General features: G+C 41.0%; 1 protein-coding gene and 1 pseudogene across 4 annotated transcripts in view; one reads left to right on the top strand and one right to left on the bottom strand.

The window, feature by feature from the left end:
- Positions 1 to 19,908, bottom strand: part of LOC147009339 (uncharacterized) — a 152,736-nt gene that overhangs the window by 77,412 nt on the left and 55,416 nt on the right. The gene's annotated exons all lie outside the window — the stretch shown is intronic.
- LOC147009340 (uncharacterized) lies at positions 3,360 to 7,711 on the top strand (annotated as a pseudogene).

Here is a 19,908-nt window from a genome sequence, read left to right as displayed (position 1 = left end):
TGCTTTCACAATCATCTATATAACTACTTTCATAACTCTCGTTTGAACACAAACTCTCGGAATCATAACTGTCTTCTGTTCCAACAGAGATACTATCATGACTCTCATAATCTTCAACATCTTCAGTTGAATAATGACTCGTATTTAATTCGTAGAAAAAAAACATTACCATCTATATCTATATACTTTTTTTTCATTAACAGATTCAACTACTACATTTTTTTATATCGAAGGTAATTTTAAAATGGTCTTTAACTACTATTGAACGAAATGTCATTTCACCTGATATATTAACGTCCTTTATTTCATCAGGATTTACATCTTTTAGTCTGAGCCAGACCAGATTTGACTACCAAATTGAGGGACTAAAAGCCACTATGCTTTTCAGTTACCTTGATGTCGGTAGAGTATGGAATCGTGTGATGGACGCTTCTCATGCCCAGCCAAATGGTATTGTTACGGCTGTGGAAATTCGCAGAGCATCATATAGGTCCTTAAATCAGTTATGCCGATAAGTTTGTGTTCAGATAGATTTCCCCACCGTTGTCTAATGGGAATTATTCGCGTAACAGGGCTGTGAATCTTCAGTTAGCCGTTTTTCTTTCGCTATCGTTATTTTGGATCAACCACTTCACAACAACCACGATCAACACCACCACCTTCCCGTCAACCGCCAATATCCCCACAGATAACGAACAGCCACCTTCACAACAACCACCTTAACCACCACCGCCCAACCACACCACCCTCACGACCACCACAAACGCCAGCATCAACCATCTCCACAACATCGCCTCACCACCTTCTCCACACCTGCATTTCAACGACCACACCAACTACTTCTACAACCACAATACAAACCTCTCCACATCAAATAACGTCTCTGCCATGGATGCTCGTCGGGAAAGGAAACAAAGGCAACGGTAGGAAAACCCGTTGCCCCCGCGGAGTGCGGGCAGAACCACAGCACCGAGGAGAGATGTTCCGATAGCGCGCTGGGATTTCCCCTCCCCCCTTTTCTTGCTTTCCCACGCGCCGGGACGGGAGAGAGGTGAATCGGGCCAGGGGTCAAAGTTGATGTAGAGGAGGGGCCTCATTTTGGGTGGAAAATGCCCCCGCGTGCTCCGAGGGGAGGGCGACGCGCCGTGGGTATAAAGTGTGGGCTGAGGAGAGGGTCGCGAGTGAGTCGGTGGAGTGTCTTTCGGGGTTCGGAGCGCCTGGAGCCTGCAGTTGGTGGAGAAGCTGAGGAGAGCAGAGGAGACGCGAACGTGGAGCACGGCCAAGCCTGCTGTGCCGCGCGGAGCTGTATGTTTGTGTTCGGGACGTGGAGATAGCCGGAGAGAGCTCGCCAACCAGCACCGAACGGTCAGAGGTGAAGGTAACCTGCACGGCCTCTTGGAGCTCCTTCGGTCCTTGAAGCTCCAGGTTTATAAAGACCCCAAGAGGTCCAGTCTACACCCTCATCTTTGAGGGGGTTTTTCCTTGCTTTTCTTTGTGTGAAAGTTGTGGCACCAAGTCAGTCAAGTAGAATTGCATAAGTAACTGCACATAATAGATAAACGGTCATAGTTCCTTTGCATTGTTTTGTTGGCTGTATAATTGCATATGTGCATGCTTGTATACGTGCCTGCATGAATACCCGACTGCATACGTGTGTGAATAAATGTGCTTGTTTGAATGTTGACCTGTTCGTCACGTCATTTTCCCTCCATTGAACTGCCGTATTGCATTTTGGAATAATAGCGGGCTTTTTAATAGCCGATAATAGAATCGGGTCCAGCGAGGCCTCGCGATAAGACCCCGCTCGGTTATCCCAAAACGGAGCGAGCTGCTTAAGCGGCTCGTGTCCAAGCAGGCCTCGCTGAGGTACAATCTCTCGGTAATCTACCCGCGCGAATAATTAGGTAAATTGATTATTTGGCGATCGGACCCTGTAGCGCGTGGGTACAGTGCGGACAAGGTTGTGGTGTGCTTGGAGCACACACGTGACTGGTTTTCGGCATTGTTCCGGAAAGTCGCGACTGAATTGTCCGTTCGGTGGGCGAAGCGACCGCTATTGGTTAGACGCGGTCGTTCGCACGCCGGCGGGCGAGAATTCGTAACAGTATTTTGTTGGCCATCTTTAAAAATGGCCACCACTTTTCAATGACCTTGATATATGTCAGTAAATTGGCCATATCTCCACAATGGCTTAACATAAACACATGATGTCACATTCATATGATTCTGTATACAATTCTGCATCTTTTGGTGTGTATTTTGTTCAGTAATGTTAATTACTTTTTTATTTACGAACACAAATGTTGTGAAAAAGTGGCATTTTGCTACATTTTTTTTTCCATATTTGTTCACTGAACATCACCATAAATATCAAAGTTTACTTATTTCAAGGTATTTATGCATGACTTGGTTATTTGACATTAATATTAGTGATATCGAGTCCTAATCATAGCACTCTTTCAAATCATATAGCAAGGAATTGAAACATATACACGACAGTCAAATCTCGCAAGAGTTGTCTTTTTTGTCCAGTGTTATCACTGTAACATTGTAATCTCAGTTCAGGGGACCTATATAATTCATTAACAACTATTCAGTAGGGTTTTTCTAATATTTTGACTTACTTTCAATTAAATTAATTGTTTTGATCAATTATTTTTTCATATTATTTTGCATTTTTAATACTTTTCTTAACAGTTTTATAGGGTCAATTTTATTTTCAATATGTTAACCCATGGATTAGGCTGTTTCATATTTAATTCATAGATAAATGTATTAAAGTAATCAAAATAAAATTATATTTGATCTGGTCCCCTCATCACTGTAACCTTTGAGATAGTCCCTCAGTGAAGCTGTGCTAAAAATAGAAATGACGACAGCATGTAACCAACTAACAGAATTTAGGTCACAGAAGTGATGCAGCCAAATGGGGTGTGTGAGATGTTTCAAGATGAGCTAACAACTGAAATGTAAGTATTACACAGTACAACCCCTTTAGTACACTATTGTTGGGAGCCAAAAGTGTCGCCCATGAGTTAAGTAAATAAAACCGTGTACGAAATTTGCAGAAATACATGTATATACAGGCCACATGATTTGTGCTATTTCAAATGATTGTGGTATTTATGATATTACCAGATATAAACAACAAAATATATTTCATTATCATTGTTAAAACTGCTGTTTCATCCAAATATTGTCATATGTGTTCTGTTTTTTAAATATTTGGGATCCAAGCTAAAACCCCTGCAAGGCCCTCTAAAATAACATAGCATTGTTGATAAAACATATCATTGCAGCTTCTGGAACCGATTTATTTTTTAATATTTCAGAAACCTGTTGCCACTTACCATACCAGCATGGCAGAAGATGAAGTTGAGCCAAAACGTTTGAAGACAGAGAGCGGTACATGCATTAAATGTGGGGTAAAATCTCCACTTTATGATTTATCATCCTCCAGAGATGAAGAATCATGGAAAACCCTGTGCCAAGCTGCTGAGATTCAACATTTTCAGCCAATTATCCATACTGCTGAAAACAGTGAAACCAACTTTTCTAATATTAAATATCACAGGGATTGCAGATCCAATTTCACCCATAAAATAAACTTTTAATTGTGAAGAAACAAGACTCTTTAAGGACTAGACATTCAACAAGGCAAGCATCTAGTACACAATCAAGAGTATACGATACGATATGCATCTTTTGCCAAAGCAAGAGCAAATACATTAAAGGAACTAATAGCCGGGAACCATTGAAGCCAGCAGTTGAGCTAAGGGCGGACAAAACCCTTCTTGATATTGCAACTGAACTTCAGGATGACTTAATTTTATCTATCACTGCTCGAGATATTGTTGCTGCTGAAGCACATTATCACAAAACATGTTACAGGAATTATACGAGGGGACAAACTGAAAGAATCTCTTCTGAATGCAGTGGTGCAGACAATCCTTACCAAAAACAGGAGAGGGCTGCATTCAACAAGGTGTGTGAATATATCTGTACCGATGTCTTCTCAAACCCTCATATTGTTGTACTGTGGTGATCTCACTGCCAAAGTTGTATGCTTCATGAAAGTAATGGGTTTGAAGTTACAGAGGCAACCAAAAATCACATGCGACGCAATCTCTATGCAGAGTTTGGAGATTCTTTGCATTTCTTCACAGTTGCCTGCAGAGTACATATATAGGGCCAGACAACTTGACAGTAGACTCCATTGCAGTTGACTATGTTCATTAAAGGAAGAATATGACATTCTTGTGAAGCAGCAAGATCTAAAATCTATGATAACTCAAGTAGCCCAGCTTTTACGTGAACAAGTAAAATGTGGAATCAAAGAGCAGCCTTGGTCCCCTGACCCTTGGAAACTTAATATCACATGCATATCCTTCCCTGATTGTCTTGTGCAGTTCCTGAATCTCTTACTTAATGGTAAGAATGCAGCATCCTTCCATAATGAGAGGCTTTCATGGTCCATTGCCCAAGACATTGTCACAGCTGTATCAGCAGGCAAAGTAATTACCTCAAAGCATATTTTGATTCCAAGGGTTATAAAGACTCTGACAGGAAATGTGGAACTGATCAAATTCATGAACCGGCTGGGATATGCATCTTCTTACTCCACCTTAGAGGAGATTGAAACTGCACTATGTATTGAAAAGCTAAAGAGTGCAGAAGATGATCATTTCCCTCTTCCTTCCAATATACATTCTTTCATCCCAACTGTACTGTCATTTGACAACATAGATAGACAGGAGGAAGTACTGAGTGGAGCTGGAACTTCTCATCGTGTGAATGGCATAATCATTCAGCCAACATCATCATCATGTCAGCCACAAAAAGCAGTTATGACAGTAAACAAGAAAGACAAAAGGAGATCAATCTATCCAAATGAGAGACAGCTTCCTCATTATGTCTCTGGAAAACGAGAAGGACCACCATCACTACCAGTGACTGAACTTCCTGAAAATAATGCAGCATTGAAAGCTTCACAAAAGAATCACCTTTGGATGATAGCACGGGAACAAGAGACTGACAATCAGACGATCGCTTCATGGACTGGATTTAATATACCAACCAGAAGAGATATTGTAATTTCACAAGACACTGTGGGTTACCTACCAACTATAGATGCCCCAGCTACAGAAATGGCAACTGTTCAAGAAATTATGTATCAGTCACTAAATATCCAAAAGTCGCTTCATCTCCAAAACATAGCAGTAGTAATGGATCAAGCTCTATATGCCAAAGCAACAGCAGTGGCTTGGAAATATCCAGGTAAATATGGAAGCATTGTTCTGATGCTCAGAAATTTTCATGTGATGTGCAACTTTCTGTCCATAATTGGCATGCACTTTGGAGATGCTGAGCTACGTGACCTGGCTGTGGAAGCAGGAGTCATTGCTGAAGGATCTATAAATAAAGTCCTTGAAGGAAAGCAGTACAACCGGGCAGTGCGTTTCCACAAACTCACCTACGAAGCAATGATGAGGTTAATATGGAGACGCTTTGTACACTGGCTTGAAGAGAATCGTGTTGAAGATCTTGAAAAGTTGAATCATACCATCCAGGCAGTCCACAAGCTATGTCATGACACATGTGTAGCAACTTATGATGCTGCAGTTAAGGATGAATCATGCAACAGAATTTTGCAGATATCAAGTGCTTACTTAAAGGTTCTGAAAACTGACAAAGGCCCATTGGCAGCATTTTAGATGACATATGTGGAAATGATCAAAATTTTGCTTGGGCTTCTTCGTGCCGACAGAGAAGGTGACTGGCAACTACATCTTGCATGCATCAGAAAAATGATTCCATGGTGTTTTGCAATGGACAAAACCAATTATGCAAGGTATCTTCCAGTCTACTATGCCCAGATGTGCCAACTTCAGAAGACAAGCCCAGAGTTGTATGCTCACTTTGTTGGGGTGGATTTTCAGTTCAGCTAAGCAGCTTCAATCCATTTGGTCGAATAGCAGTGTATCAAACAACTGAAGAGACTGTCAATAAGGACACCCAGACTGCAGGAGGAACATGTGGCTTCAGCCTGAAACCAGGAACTGTTGCCAGGTATTATCTTGCAGCTGAACATCGAGCTATGGCATTGAGGCAACTGCGTGAACATGTATCTGCTCGATGTGGAGGACTTAATCATACAGATTTACAGCATTCACGAATCAAGCGAGATGAGTCTGATGTTACATCAATGGTTGATCTGTTGGAGAACAGTTGGTCAAATCCTTTTCATCAGGATCCATCAGATCTCATTAACCTGTCCACTGGAGCAGTGGCCACTCCTGAAATATCTAATGACATTTTCAAGGCACAGGAGAAAGGAAAAGAAGCCTACCAGAATTTCAGGGTGCAGAGACTTGAGAAGGGTGAAGGGTTCTATGACACACTGAAAAAAAAACTTAGGCTGAAAACGTTTTCTTCAGTGAATAAGAAGCCAGTGAAAGGATCAACTCAAGAAGTAATCTTGAGAGCTGATAGGAGATTGTTTGGCAACATGATCCTCATTGCCCAGAACAGAAAATTAGATATGTGCAAAGTTTTGTGTCACTCTCTTGGTCCTCTGCCATGGGCACTTGCAAATTGTGATGGTACAGTGAAGAAAACCAATAAAGCTGTCATCACAAAGCATCTGGAGACAAAAGTATCAGCCACTGAAGAACTTCCTCAACCAAATGCTACACTGATTGATGCAATGGGGCTCATTCAGAAGATGCATGGAGAGAATCACACCTTTACTGAGCTGTCTGATCGTGTTTTAGCACAGATACTCCATTCACCCAAGTTCACCCAAGAGAGCCATGAGGAGATAGAAGCTCTTAAATCAGACCAAGAGGAGGCAGACACTCGGCTCTTATTGCATGCCAAACATGCTTCAGTGAGTTATCCTGCATTACTCATAATAGCAGATGACACAGATGTGTTCATCATTGCTCTTTGTCTGTGCAGGGAAATCAACAGTGAAATGTTTATAAGGCGTGGAAACAAAACTCGTCTTCGGCTTGTCAACATCTCACGATTAGCCACTGCACTTGGGGTTGAAGTGTGCACTGCACTGTTGGGACTTCACCCTTGGAATGGCTGTGACACAGTGAGTGCACTGGCAGGACAGGGACAGTTGAAAGGACTGAAACTCATCACCCAAAATGAAAAGTACAGGGATGCATTTACTTCACTAGGAAGCCAATGGGATTTGTCTTCAGAAGTGTTTAATACCATTCAAGAGTTCACTTGCAATCTGTACAGCAGAAATTCCAAAGTGCATGAAGTAAATGAACTGAGGTATGACATTTTCTGATGCCACAGAGAGGAAATTGACTCTGCCCAGCTGCCACCATGTGAAAATACCCTCCTGCAACACACACACCGGGCAAACTACCAGGCTGCAATATGGAGGAGGAGGAGCTTAGACAATTCCCCTGCCATTCCAGATCCTACAGAGGGTCATGGTTGGGCCAAATGTCAGGACGGATCTCTCATGATCAACTGGATGACCACTTCACCAGCACCTGAAATGGTCATAGACCTAATTTCAAGCAGATGCACTCGAGCATGCTGACCATCAGAATGCACATGCATGTTGAATGGAATCAAGTGTACAGCAGCATGTAAGCTTATGGAACGTGCTGACATGGTTGATGAAGACAGTGATGACCACTACCAGATGCAGCAGATGTGTGACAGTGAAGACGATGATTAATAGCAATCTCATACATGTACTTTCTATTCCAGCAATATGTTGTTTAGCATTCCTATAATAAACTAATTTAATGCAAGAAAATAACTGATAAAAATCAATAAGAATTATTCTTACTTTCTATGAACGATGATATAGTCTATATCATGTTATTCAGATGTAAAATATGTGGTGAAACATAATCAAAAAAAAATATATAAAACAGCTGATACTGCAAAAGTGGTAGCTTGTTCATATTTTTATATAGACCTGTTTAGCAGGGGAAAATGTAAAGGTATCAGCATTGACCCTGTGAACATATTCAAAAAGGTGTTAGAAATGTTTACCTATACAAGTTACATCTTATGTGAGCATCTTGAACAGAAATTACACTGATATTATTGGACAAACGTAATGACTAACACTACAATTGGCCGTTATATTTGATTAAATTCTTAGTTATATAAAGTGAAACAATGGTATAATTAGGCCTCTATATCACTAATATTAATGTTTATTAACCAAGTCATGCATAAATACCCTGAAATAAGTCAACTTTGATATATATGGTGATTATAGGTGACAAAATGTGGAAAAAAATGAAAAAAAAAACGTGACTTTTTCACAACATTTGTGTTCATAAACAAAAAAGTAATTAACAGTACTGAACAAAATACACACCAAAAGATGCATAATTTTATACTGAATCATATGAATGTGACATCATGTGTTTATGTTAAGCCATTGCGGAGATATGGCCAATTTACTGACATATATCAAAGTCATTGAAAAGTGGTGGCCATTTTTAAAGATGGCCACCAAAATACTATCTATCTAGGCATGAGAAGCGTCCATCACACGATTCCATACTCTACAGACATCAAGGTAACTGAAAAGCATAGTGGCTTTTAGTCCCTCAATTTGGTAGTCAACACTTCATTTTTGATGTCTGGTCATGGACTATTTGGGGTTGTTGAAAAAAATACAAATTTCTCCTTGCATATTACAGATGGTCTTATCTTTTCTTTCTAAAGCTTCATCCATATGAGGTTTTTCTTTTTTGATACTTTTTCTTGTTTCATTGCTTTTTTTAGTTTTGAATATATTGCCAGGAGAGGAGAAACTTTTGTCAGAGCTACTTTAATTGATGTTCTTCCACGTATTCTAAAAGCCCTTCCACTGAAGGAAATTGAAGAACTCATATTATTCACCATAATTGTTTTTATCCAATAGTTATATTTATCTTTATTCAATTTTACATCCTCGACATATTTCTCAGTATCTTTTACAAATGAAGAGATTGATTGAAACTTGTCTTTTGTGTCTTGATACATTGTATTTATCAAGTGAAAAAAGTTGGAGGATAAAATGGTTTTAAGCACAGAGTCACCTATAAATTAAATAGAATTTTCATTAAGAAAATTTTATTTTGAGCAAAGTTTTGTTTTATAAATATGGTGAATACAACGTACTGCAACGTTTGTAATCATGAATATCAATGTTATAAAAAAAAACACCTTCAAACCAACAAACACACATTCAATCTTTTCAGACAAATATCTCCACTTGACCAAGAAACAAAACATTGTGATAGATGTGATAATGATATTCTAAATTTTTTTTTATAATAAACACCTTTAATCACGCAAACACAAGAACAATGAAGAAAGGGAGGGTGCCACTAAATTCTCCATTGAAAACACTGATGGGGCATTTAAAGGCCATATAAAAATAAGATTGTTTTGCTTTCAAAACCCTGGACCATCTTCAATCATTGAAGCTGTTGATATGGTTAAACAAAGTATTGAAACTATAATTAAAAACATTAAGTGTAATGAAAACTTTTCAGTTTTATATGGGAGTAAAATTGAATATGGTAAGAGAAGGTGATGAAACTACTCCCTATATGAGGACAAACCCTCACTTTATCTCATAATTTCAGGATTTAGTAAGATATGATGTTTACTATGAACTCTAGAGACAAGAACAAGATGTTGACAACACTGTAGAACGTAGTGGATTTGCTTTTGCAAAAAAATCTCTTGAATAATCTTTGCTTTTACAAAAAAACAAAAAAACAAAAAAAAAAAAAATCAGATCCTGTTCAAGCTTCTTCTTATATTGATTTACCAAAAGAGATCAAACTTAAGAAAGCGGTTGTTAATATTCAAAACAAAGATAATAAATGTTTTCTATGGTCTGTTCTTGCTCACTTACCTCCTCCACAATGGAAACCTGAAAGGGTTGAACATTATAAAAAATACGAGAATACATTAAATGTTAAAGATTTAAAGTTTCTCATGTCATTGACAGATATAACTAAATTTGAGAAAATGAATAATCTATCTGTTAATGAATATGGATTAACAGATACAAAGTACAGATATTAAAAATTTCAAACAACTATAAAATGATGAAACACACATTGACCTTCTCTACTTTACTTCAAAGGAAAAATCACATTATGCTTGAATCAAAAATTTATCAACATTAACCAAATCACAACTATACAAGAGAAAATGAAAAACATGTCCTTGAAAGAGATGTCTCAACTCCTCTCATACAAAAGAACGATTAAATCAACATTCGAAATATTGCAGTAATCATAAATCAACCGCAATCAATTTACCAAAAGCAGGTTCAAACATATCATTCAAAGATTTTAACAAATCTATAAAACATCAGTTTGTGATATATGGGCAATTCCAGCGTCACGGACATTACATTTCACACATTTTATGGTACCATTAAGAGCTCATTTCATACATACAAAAATGTTTAATCTGAAATTATCAACAAGTATTACCACACAGTCATCTTGGCCACCAGTATGCACTGAGAGGTTGAGATGGATTCTGTAAACAGTTTGGTAGTTATCATAAATAATCTCTGCCGTCAAGGACATTACATTTTTTTGACATGACATTTTGCACACTAGTATGCTTGTTGAAAAGTCTGTGAGTTTTTAGATGATATAAAGGCAATTTTCATACTGAATGATTTGCAATGCAGGGTATAATAGTATGTGAATTCATTTTGAAAAAAAAAAAGGATTGAGCATGTGCTCTGTGGAACACAGAAAGTCACGTCACAGACATTACAGTTTTGTCCACTTTCATAAAATTGTTTAAAGTCCAGGAAACTTTGAATTCTTTTCATATTGTTACGGTTGTGGAAATTCACAGAACACCATTGAGGTTCCCCAGTGGTCAGTTATTTCGGTAAGTATGTGTTCCAGGGTAGAATTCCCCACCGATGTATAAAGGGCATTATTCGTGTGCCGGGCTGTGCATCTTCGACTTAGCCGTTATTCTGTTCTATCTTTTATTTCAAACAAACAGCATCTCTTCAACGACACCACTACAACCACGCCACCTCCACCACCACAACAGCATCTCAACAACCACGCCATCCCCACCACAGCACCAACCACACTACAACCACGCCATCCCCACCACAGCACCAACCACACTACAACCACGCCACCTCCACCACCACAACAGCATCTCAACAACTCCCACCCCGATATCCCTCAGAACGGGTAAACAGAAGTGACGGTTGGGGCAGGTCCCTCAGAACGGAGTAAAAAAGAGAATGACGGTTATAATACCAAAAGAGCCAAGCCGAACTCTCCTGGAATTTTCCCCCGCGCACCAGGAAGGGAGGGGCAAAACGCCCGGACGGCGATAAAATGGCGCGTTTCGACGCCGAGACAGTCTCTCTCCTTGGTCTCCTTGGCGAGTTGGAGTTGGACGTTAGAGGCGCCGTTGGAGTCGAGAGTTGAGTTGGGAGCTGGTGGAGTCCAGTCGAGTGCGGGCCGAGACATCGAGGGTCGCCCAGCGAGTCACCAAGAGGGTGGCAGGTAGCCTGCTCGGTCTCTCGGAGCCCCTGCGGTCATCCCTGCTCCGAGCAATCATAAAGGCTTACGAACCCGGTGCTTTTTTTTTTCTTTCTTGGGGTTTTTGCATGAAAGTCCATAGCGGCTTGTCTACCAAGTAGTGAACTGACTAAGTGCATGTAGATAATAAATAGACTGGCTGCAGGTCTTTTTGCTCGTGTCTTGTCCCCGACCCCCATTCATTGCCTTGCTTGCATATGTGCATTGGAAATAAATGTCCCCTTTGTTGAATATTCACCTGCTCGTTGCGTCCCTTCCTCCATTGAACTGCCGTAATTGCATTCGGAATATTAGCTTGTTTTTAACACCGATAAGATAATCGGGTCCGACGGGGCCTGGCGATATAAAACCGCTCGGCAATCGCAAACGGAACGAGCTGTTGATGAAGGCGGCTCGTTTTCGTGCAGGCTCCGTTGAGTTATAAATCCCCGGCATTTCTGTCTGCGCGAATGATTAGGTACATCGACAATTCGGCGATCAACCCTGTCGCGCGTGGACAGAAGAGTTGGCTGATTTATGGTGTGGTTAACAACACCCGTAGCTGGGTTTCGGCATTGATCTGAAAAGCTGCGACTGGATTTCCACGTTCGGTGGGCGCGCGCGGCCGCAATTAGCTAAAGGCGGTCGTCCGCACGCCGGAATGGCGAGAATCCACAACAATATATTTCAGTATTATTATCAAGTTTACATTTGTCCAAATGGTTTTCAGGATGTACTTTTTTTTAATCATCGCATAAAGAATTTTCAATGTGATGAAAAATGTTATATAATCTATATACAATTTCACGGTTGACTGAATTTGAATTATAGCACGATATGAAACACTAGTTTTGTGAGAAATATTTTAGGGAGCCTAATATACAATGTAAAGTTTGACATTCTCGACACTGGCACGTCTTTTGACACTGAAAATGATGAAGAATGTAAAGTCCTCTAAATGTCACGGACATTACACCTTTGCTTATGATGTATACGAGAGCAGAGATGCCAACTTTTGGAAATCAGAATTAGGGAGGATTTTCAACCGACACCAAATAATGTGCGCGAAGCGCACATCTCGAGCGCGGAGCGCTCGACCCTTGTGGCGTGGTCCAGGGCCCGCCTTAGGGCCCTGGAAGCTTTGGGGTTCTAGATGCTCTCTAGTGCCCTCTGAGCCCTATTTTGGAGCATTTAACATGTTAAGAATTCCCACTTTTTGAACAAAAAAAGGGGAAAATTGTGCACTTTTTAATGTTACATGTATGTTAATATTAGTAAGTTAGGGGACAATCAAAGATTAACAAAAAGCACAAAAGAAGCAATATTTTTCTTCCCTTACTGGCTGGTACTACTGCTGCTTGCTTTTTCCATGGCAGCTTTGCTGAGTGACAGCTGTGTGGCTCTTTTAGCCCTTCTGATTATGTCTTTGCTGTATTCTCTCTGGTAGCAAGGGGTGTTCTGAGCTAGTTTTTCAATTAAGAGAGCTTCCAGGGTTTTGACACTCAAATTGGGACGAAATTCAGTATGATTCTTCCGTACAAGACTGAGTGCCCGCTCACATGATGCGTTCGAATGAGGAATGACCAAGATTCCCTTCATCACTTTGCTCAAATTAGGATACTTCTTGGCACCAGTGCAGGGATCTGTGAGCTGTGAAATCCGATGCCACTGCTCATCCACTCTCACTGTCTCAGTAGCAATTGTAGCTATGGAGGCGTCTGCCTGGTAGTGAGCGAATTCACTCTCAAGACTGTCTATGTCACTATCACCGCCACTGAACAGACAGGGGAATTTCTTGATGAAAAACTCCACACAGTCAAACCCCACTTCTTGGTGTAGCTTAACATCCAGCACCTGAGCATGCTTGGCTAATTCATCATCTAGCGGCCAGGTTTTGAAGATGTAATTGCAGGCTTTCACATAATATGAGCGAACTGCACTGAAGAAACCTTGGATGTCTGACTCACTCAGAGTGAAGGTGGATTTCTTGAGACTCCTTTGTTCCCTTATATACAGTTTGGCATCGTTCCCAATCATGAAGTCCTCATCATTCTTCTGATGATTTCTGTCAGAGAAGGGTACATTTACCAGAGCAACCGATGACACCGATGGTTTCAAAACCACACGAAGATATCTTTCAGAAGACCATTCAATTCTCCGTGCAGGAGATGAATACAGGGTTCGTCTCTTTGGAGCAGAAGATTCCCCTTCTCAAAAGCTTGTTAGCATATCGAAGGAAGAAACAATAGAGTTTTGTTTGTGGAGACAAGAACATCCTGTTGACACGTTTTTCTCTAGATTCCTGCACAGTGTTTGAGGAAGATGCGCTTTTAGTTGTAGAACTCGTAGTACACTTAGCCGCAGGGCGATCACACTTGCGTTTACTGCCAGCAGAAGAGGTCAGACTCGTAGTACCAGATCCAATTTTACGTTTGAGGAGAGAGCTTGAGGTAGGTGCAGCCAAGGAAGAAGACCTCTGATTCGAAGGTTTTGCTGAGCTTCTATCAAGTGATTTGGCAAAAGCAGAACTTAACTTGGGTCCTTCTTTGCCTGTAGATGGGACTATCACAGTCTTTCTCGACTCTGAAGGAATCTACTTTGTAGATGAACGTGATGAAGGGCCGGTGATGCTACCTGCTCTCAGCATTGGTTTTGGTGCTGTCCCTGCTGTCTTCTTCGCAGCAGATACTGCAGTGGTAGTGGTGAATGCTGCTCCACGAGTGCTTGATCCTGCAGTGCCAGTACTGGCAGTAGATACAGTGCCGTCCTTCTTGCTCGTTGTTAGAGTCTTGGCTACAGTTGGTTGCATTTTTCTTCGTACTTCTTCTTTGAAGAAGAGGCGAAGTGGCTCCCACTGTTCAATCAGCCTGTCTAGGCACTGACCAAGGGACAGCCACCTTGTTGCGACATGCTTCAGAATCTTGTGTCGGGCATCACAGAGTTCTTGCAGTGCTTTCACTCCTTTGACGCGTTTACTACTTTTGTCCAAGTAGTAGTAAATATCGATGAGAAAGTCATCTAATTCAATGGGTAAGGCCTGAGCCGCCTTCTTGGCCGTATTGTGCATCATATGGCAAGGGCATCCCATGATGTTGCACTCTGGATTTTGTTTGTGGATATAAGCAGCGACTCCTTTGTGCTTGCCCACCATGACAGAGGCATTATCAGCACAAAAGGAAACACAATTTCCCCACGGAATTTTCCTGTCACTGAACTCATGATCAAGCAGTTTGAAAATGTTTTCTCCAGTGGAATCTTGTTTGCACGCAGGCAAACTTAGCAAACCTTGCTTCACAATCCCAGCACTGTTGTCATAGTACGAAATCAGGACAGGATATAGCTGGGCCTCACCACTGTCATTGCTACCGTCTGTAGCTAGGCTAAATGGAGCTAGTCTAGCAATATCGGCAATAGATGAAGCAGTAACATTTGACAACTCACCAATTACACTGGTCAACAACAAATTTGTTGTCTGCATTTTTTAAGCTGATTTAGGACGAATCTGATGCGCTGAATCCAAAACTCACATTAGTTTTGTTCAATCAGGTCAAGTTTTTGAGATATGGCCACATGTCGTTTTTTACATTTTTGTTCACATGTACGCATGTGTGGAGCATTTTAGAAGAAGTTGGTGGGGTAAAATGTCATGTCAAATAATTGTTTTAATTGGAAATAATTATTTTAATGACAAGAAGTATTCAGGTACGATAGTTCTAGGTGATTATGTCGAAAAGGGATCAGTTTGAAGTCATAAAACCTCAAAATCTTCCAAAAATTGGTGAGGCAAAGCATAAAGTTCGTGGGATCAAAACTAAAGTTAATGGGGCAGATTTTGTAATAATGTGATACAAAAAAGTTGTATTTCTTGAAATAACGAACTCTGAAGAATGTACAATACCTACATGCGCCAATTTATGACATGCGCTTCTGCTCAAGCTTGATGTGCCACAGTACGAACCCAAAGATTGGAGACTGTTCATTGACAGCAGCAAGCGATCACTGAAATGTGTTCTGCTACACAACGGCAACCAGTTTGCCTCTGTACCCATCGCTCACTCGACTACACTGAAGGAGAAGTATGAAGCGGTGAAGTACGTGCTGGAGAAAATTGGTTATGATCAGCATAAGTGGTTTATTTGTGTTGACCTGAAGATGGTGAACTTTTTGTTGGGACAACAGTCTGGCTTCACCAAGTACCCATGTTTTCTGTGCATGTGGGATAGTAGGGACCGTGCTCAGCATTACACGAAGAAGGACTGGCCTGTGCGGGAGGAATTGGTGCCATGCAAAGAAAGGAACGTCATCAACGACCCTCTGGTGGACAGAGACAGAATACTCTTCCCACCGCTGCACATCAAGCTCGGCTTAATCAAGCAGTTCACCAAGGCTCTGGACAAAGATGGTGACTGCTTCACTTACTTGTGCCAGGCTTTTCCAGGATTGACCATGGAGAAGTTGAAAGTTGGCATCTTTGATGGTTCTCAGATCCGTCAGCTCATCAGAGATCCAGAGTTCAAAAACTCAATGAATGAAGTGGAACTGGAAGCGTGGAAGACATTTGTTTTGGTAGTGAAGAACTTTCTTGGCAACAATAAGGCCAGAAACTACGCAGAACTTGTCAACAACATGCTGACTGCTTTCAGAAACCTGGGCTGCAACATGAGCATCAAGATGCACTACCTATTTTCACATATGAACCGGTTTCCTGAGAACCTGGGTTCAATGAGTGACGAGCAGGGGGAGAGATTCCATCAGGACATGAAGGAGATGGAGACCAGGTATCAGGGTCGCTGGGACGCAGTCATGATGGCTGACTACTGTTGGAATCTGAAGAGAGACCTCCCTGCCGCTGAACATTCCAGGAGTTCGAAGAAACGGAAGTTCAAGCCCTGAAGTTTGAACAGTGGTGACGCAACATGCAATTTACTTGTACTTACCTTTATCAATGCCCACCATTCAGATGACAGTAATCGATGTTTCTATCATGTAATCAATAAATGTTGTTGGCAAAACATTTTTTTTTTCTTAAAAACATGTTTAGGATGATATGTGTTGACAAAAATCAGCTGATAATGCCACAAAAATGTAATTGATTTTGTCACAAGATCTGATTTTTTTCAAATCAACTTAGCACAAAAACCTGACCTGATGGAGAGAAACGATGCCATTTCCTGATTCAGCAGTGCCAGAATACCCTAATTCACTTGTAGAAATCTAGACAACATTCAGAAAGTAAAAAATTGTTGACCAGTGTTCTTTTTTCTTTGTTCTTGTTCTTTTTTCTTTTTTTTTTTCTTTTCTTTTTCTTGCTTTTTGTTCTTGTTTTTTTTTATTTAATTTTTTTTTTTTTTTTTGTTCTTGCACATCTTGCACATCTTGCAAGTTTTTGTTCTTGCACATCCATACTTTGAAGCAACTTTTGAATCTGGAAACATCTTTTGAAATTGAGGTCCAGCATGATCTGAGACTGATATGGGCAAGTTATGTTCCACAATAAATCCACTAAAGAGAAGTTCCGCTTGGGTAACATCCTCTTCCTCGCTTGTCCCTTGTTTGGTGAAATAATTCAGAAGTGTACCGGTACTCGTGCTCGAAGATCTCTCCTTTGCAATGTCTGTGTGCCGTTTGCTTCCAACGTGCTTCCGAATATCATCGCGACCTCCGTGCTCAACTGAAATATCAACGCTGCATACTGTACAATACGCATGATGAATTCCCTCTTTCAGACTTTCGAATACACGGGTATTGGAGACTGTATTCGGTCTTGTACTTCTGAGACCATTTCTTGGTCTTCGTAAGCTTCTTTTCTGCCATTTCGTAATCAACATCGAGGGCTTGAAGCATCGGTAACTTCGAAGTCGATGTTCCACAGCTGCAGCGCGACTCGTAGAACTGTAGCGGCTGTTAAATTAAACACCGCACGGTGGTCGCGACCGCCGGGCTGGTACGGGGCCCAGCTGCATGCAGTGAGCGTATCGCATGCATATACACTGTGCATACATACCGCATGCACTGTATTGCACACAAACCGCATGCACTAAATCTCAGTGCATGATCGCATAAGCGAGATCCAGACCCAATGTTTCGCTGCTCCTCATTTGAATTTGCAATTTTTTACGTACAATTTGGTAGCAGCGAACGTTATGGAGTTACCACATGCTATACGTAGCAGACGATGCTTTTCATTCAATTCTCATACCAGTACATTCTGATTAGTGAACAGTGCAAAAATATCAAAATTTCGGGAGGATAAGGATAGTGATCGTAAGGGCGGGAGTTTGGGTGAATTTTCGGAAGCCTCCCGATGAAATCGGGAGGGTTGGCATTGCTGCGAGAGGCTCGTCAGTACTAGTGCATCTTCATGTTACATTGAGAACTCCTGATCTACAATAAAACAACATGAATCCTTACTGTTAGATGGAGAAATTGTTTTGTTGTAGAAATTGTGTTACAAAGTGTGTAAAATGAATGTCTTTATACCATAGTAAAATGTCTCCAGACTGAATCAAGAGCAATATTATATATTTCATTCAGCTTCCACATCATCTTGAAAACAATATCTGTCACTGTTGTCCATGATTGGAGCAGGAAGCAATTCCATGATTTGCTCTTGTTCAATGAATGACTCTTCTTCCTCACTGTAAACAAAGAGACTTGAGGTGCCTTGCCTTTTCAGAAATTTCACTGTGCACCCATCATTGTGCGTACATGTTATTGTGCAACAAAGAACTTTTCAGATTTTTTTGTGAGAAACTTCACACAGACAAATGATCCAATCTGAATTGATGTGGGTTGGTGACTTTGTGGTTGCTCCTTGTCAGTTTCTGGTCGGTAAGTATCGCTGAAGAAATGCACTCCCAACTGGCTTGCATCTGCTTGGAAGTAAGGCTTGTGCTGAATGCAGGCCTTGCTCACAGGCTTCCACCAGTGGACTCCCTGTGTGCCCTTCAAGGGAGAAACAGACATCCACTGCTCCTCTGTTATTTTCTACAAGGAATGATGAGATGTTTTCTTGTGTAATCTCCAGAACACATACTTTGGTGCAGTTATCTTTTGCAGCAGCTGCAAAACTTGCTGCATCTTGAACTGTGTCGCTCCTACTGTTAACTGCAGATGAAATGAGCCTCTTGAGTGATCCCCCAATTCCATCCACTGCTCCATTGCCGTGAGAGGTAGCAAAAAATTGCCACTGAAGCTGTAAACCAGTCTTCTCGTACAAGTGACACAAGTACTTGAAAACATACTTGTTCTTAAATTGGGAAGCCGCCCCAATACTGAAGATATCTATCATGGTTATTTGGGGAGACTTCTCTACAACATTGTTGATGATTGTGTCCATGAATGTCGCTACAACATTCTTGTTGTGGTCATGGGTATCACGAACTATGACAAATGACTCACAGTTGTTCTTTGTCCAGACTGCTGCTGTAAATAGAGTTATTTGCTTTTGATGCCAGTGCGCAGATTGTACTTCATCCTGATAGTGTGCCGTGTAGTTTTCTGAAAAGTCTACCTGTATTAATGCATGGGTATCATCCTCTTTCAGACTGTTTTTGATGCTTTCAAAGCTCTTGCTCTGTCTCCGCTTTATGAACATGTGAAGGAGGAATCTGGGAAGATCACTAATTATCTCAAGCACAAGCTCTGCCACTGTTCCTTTGTGCTCTATCTGCACCATTCTGCTGTCTTTTGTTTCCCATCGAGACCAGGAGATAACCTCTTCAGCACATTGAGTCAGAAGTTTGTCTGTTACTTTGCTCTTCGCAACTTGCATTTCTCCACATGACACATTTTCCAGACATGCATTCAAAGTTCGAAGAGCCACACATACAGTTTTCAACAAGATCTCCACTGTTCTTGGGAAAGTCATACCCCTTTGGCTGCAGTGCCTGAATCTGTAAGTTGATGTTCTCATGGTATCAACACAAACACACATTCCGAGGTGTTTTGTTTCTCGCCAGTTCATGTGCAGGTCGTAGCTCAGTAAATTTTGACTTCTTGATAGCTGAATCTGGATATTCCTCCTTGAAGCATTTGTATGCTTCACCTACCATCATTGTTAGGTAACGTTTTTAGGTCATCTCTATCATCTCAGTAGAGATGACCTAATAATAACAGTCTCGAAGTCTGTCCGCCCGTCCGTACGTACGTACGTCCGTCCACAATCAAACCGAGTGGAGACAAATAACCAATAGTGGAATGGATAGAGGTCGATGAGACGTGCACAACAATATAACTTTCAAGGTCGTCCAAGGTCGAGGTCAACGTCACGAGGCTGTCAAAGTTGCGAAAATCGTCTTTCAAATCGTATCTCCTCCCTCATTTATCAAGAGAGATCAAATGT

Source organism: Eptatretus burgeri, chromosome 17 (assembly GCF_056783735.1).
Source record: "Eptatretus burgeri isolate ZD-2024b chromosome 17, Ebu_testis_v1, whole genome shotgun sequence".
Lineage (NCBI taxonomy): Eukaryota > Metazoa > Chordata > Myxini > Myxiniformes > Myxinidae > Eptatretus > Eptatretus burgeri.
This window is presented reverse-complemented; position numbering and strand designations above follow the sequence as displayed.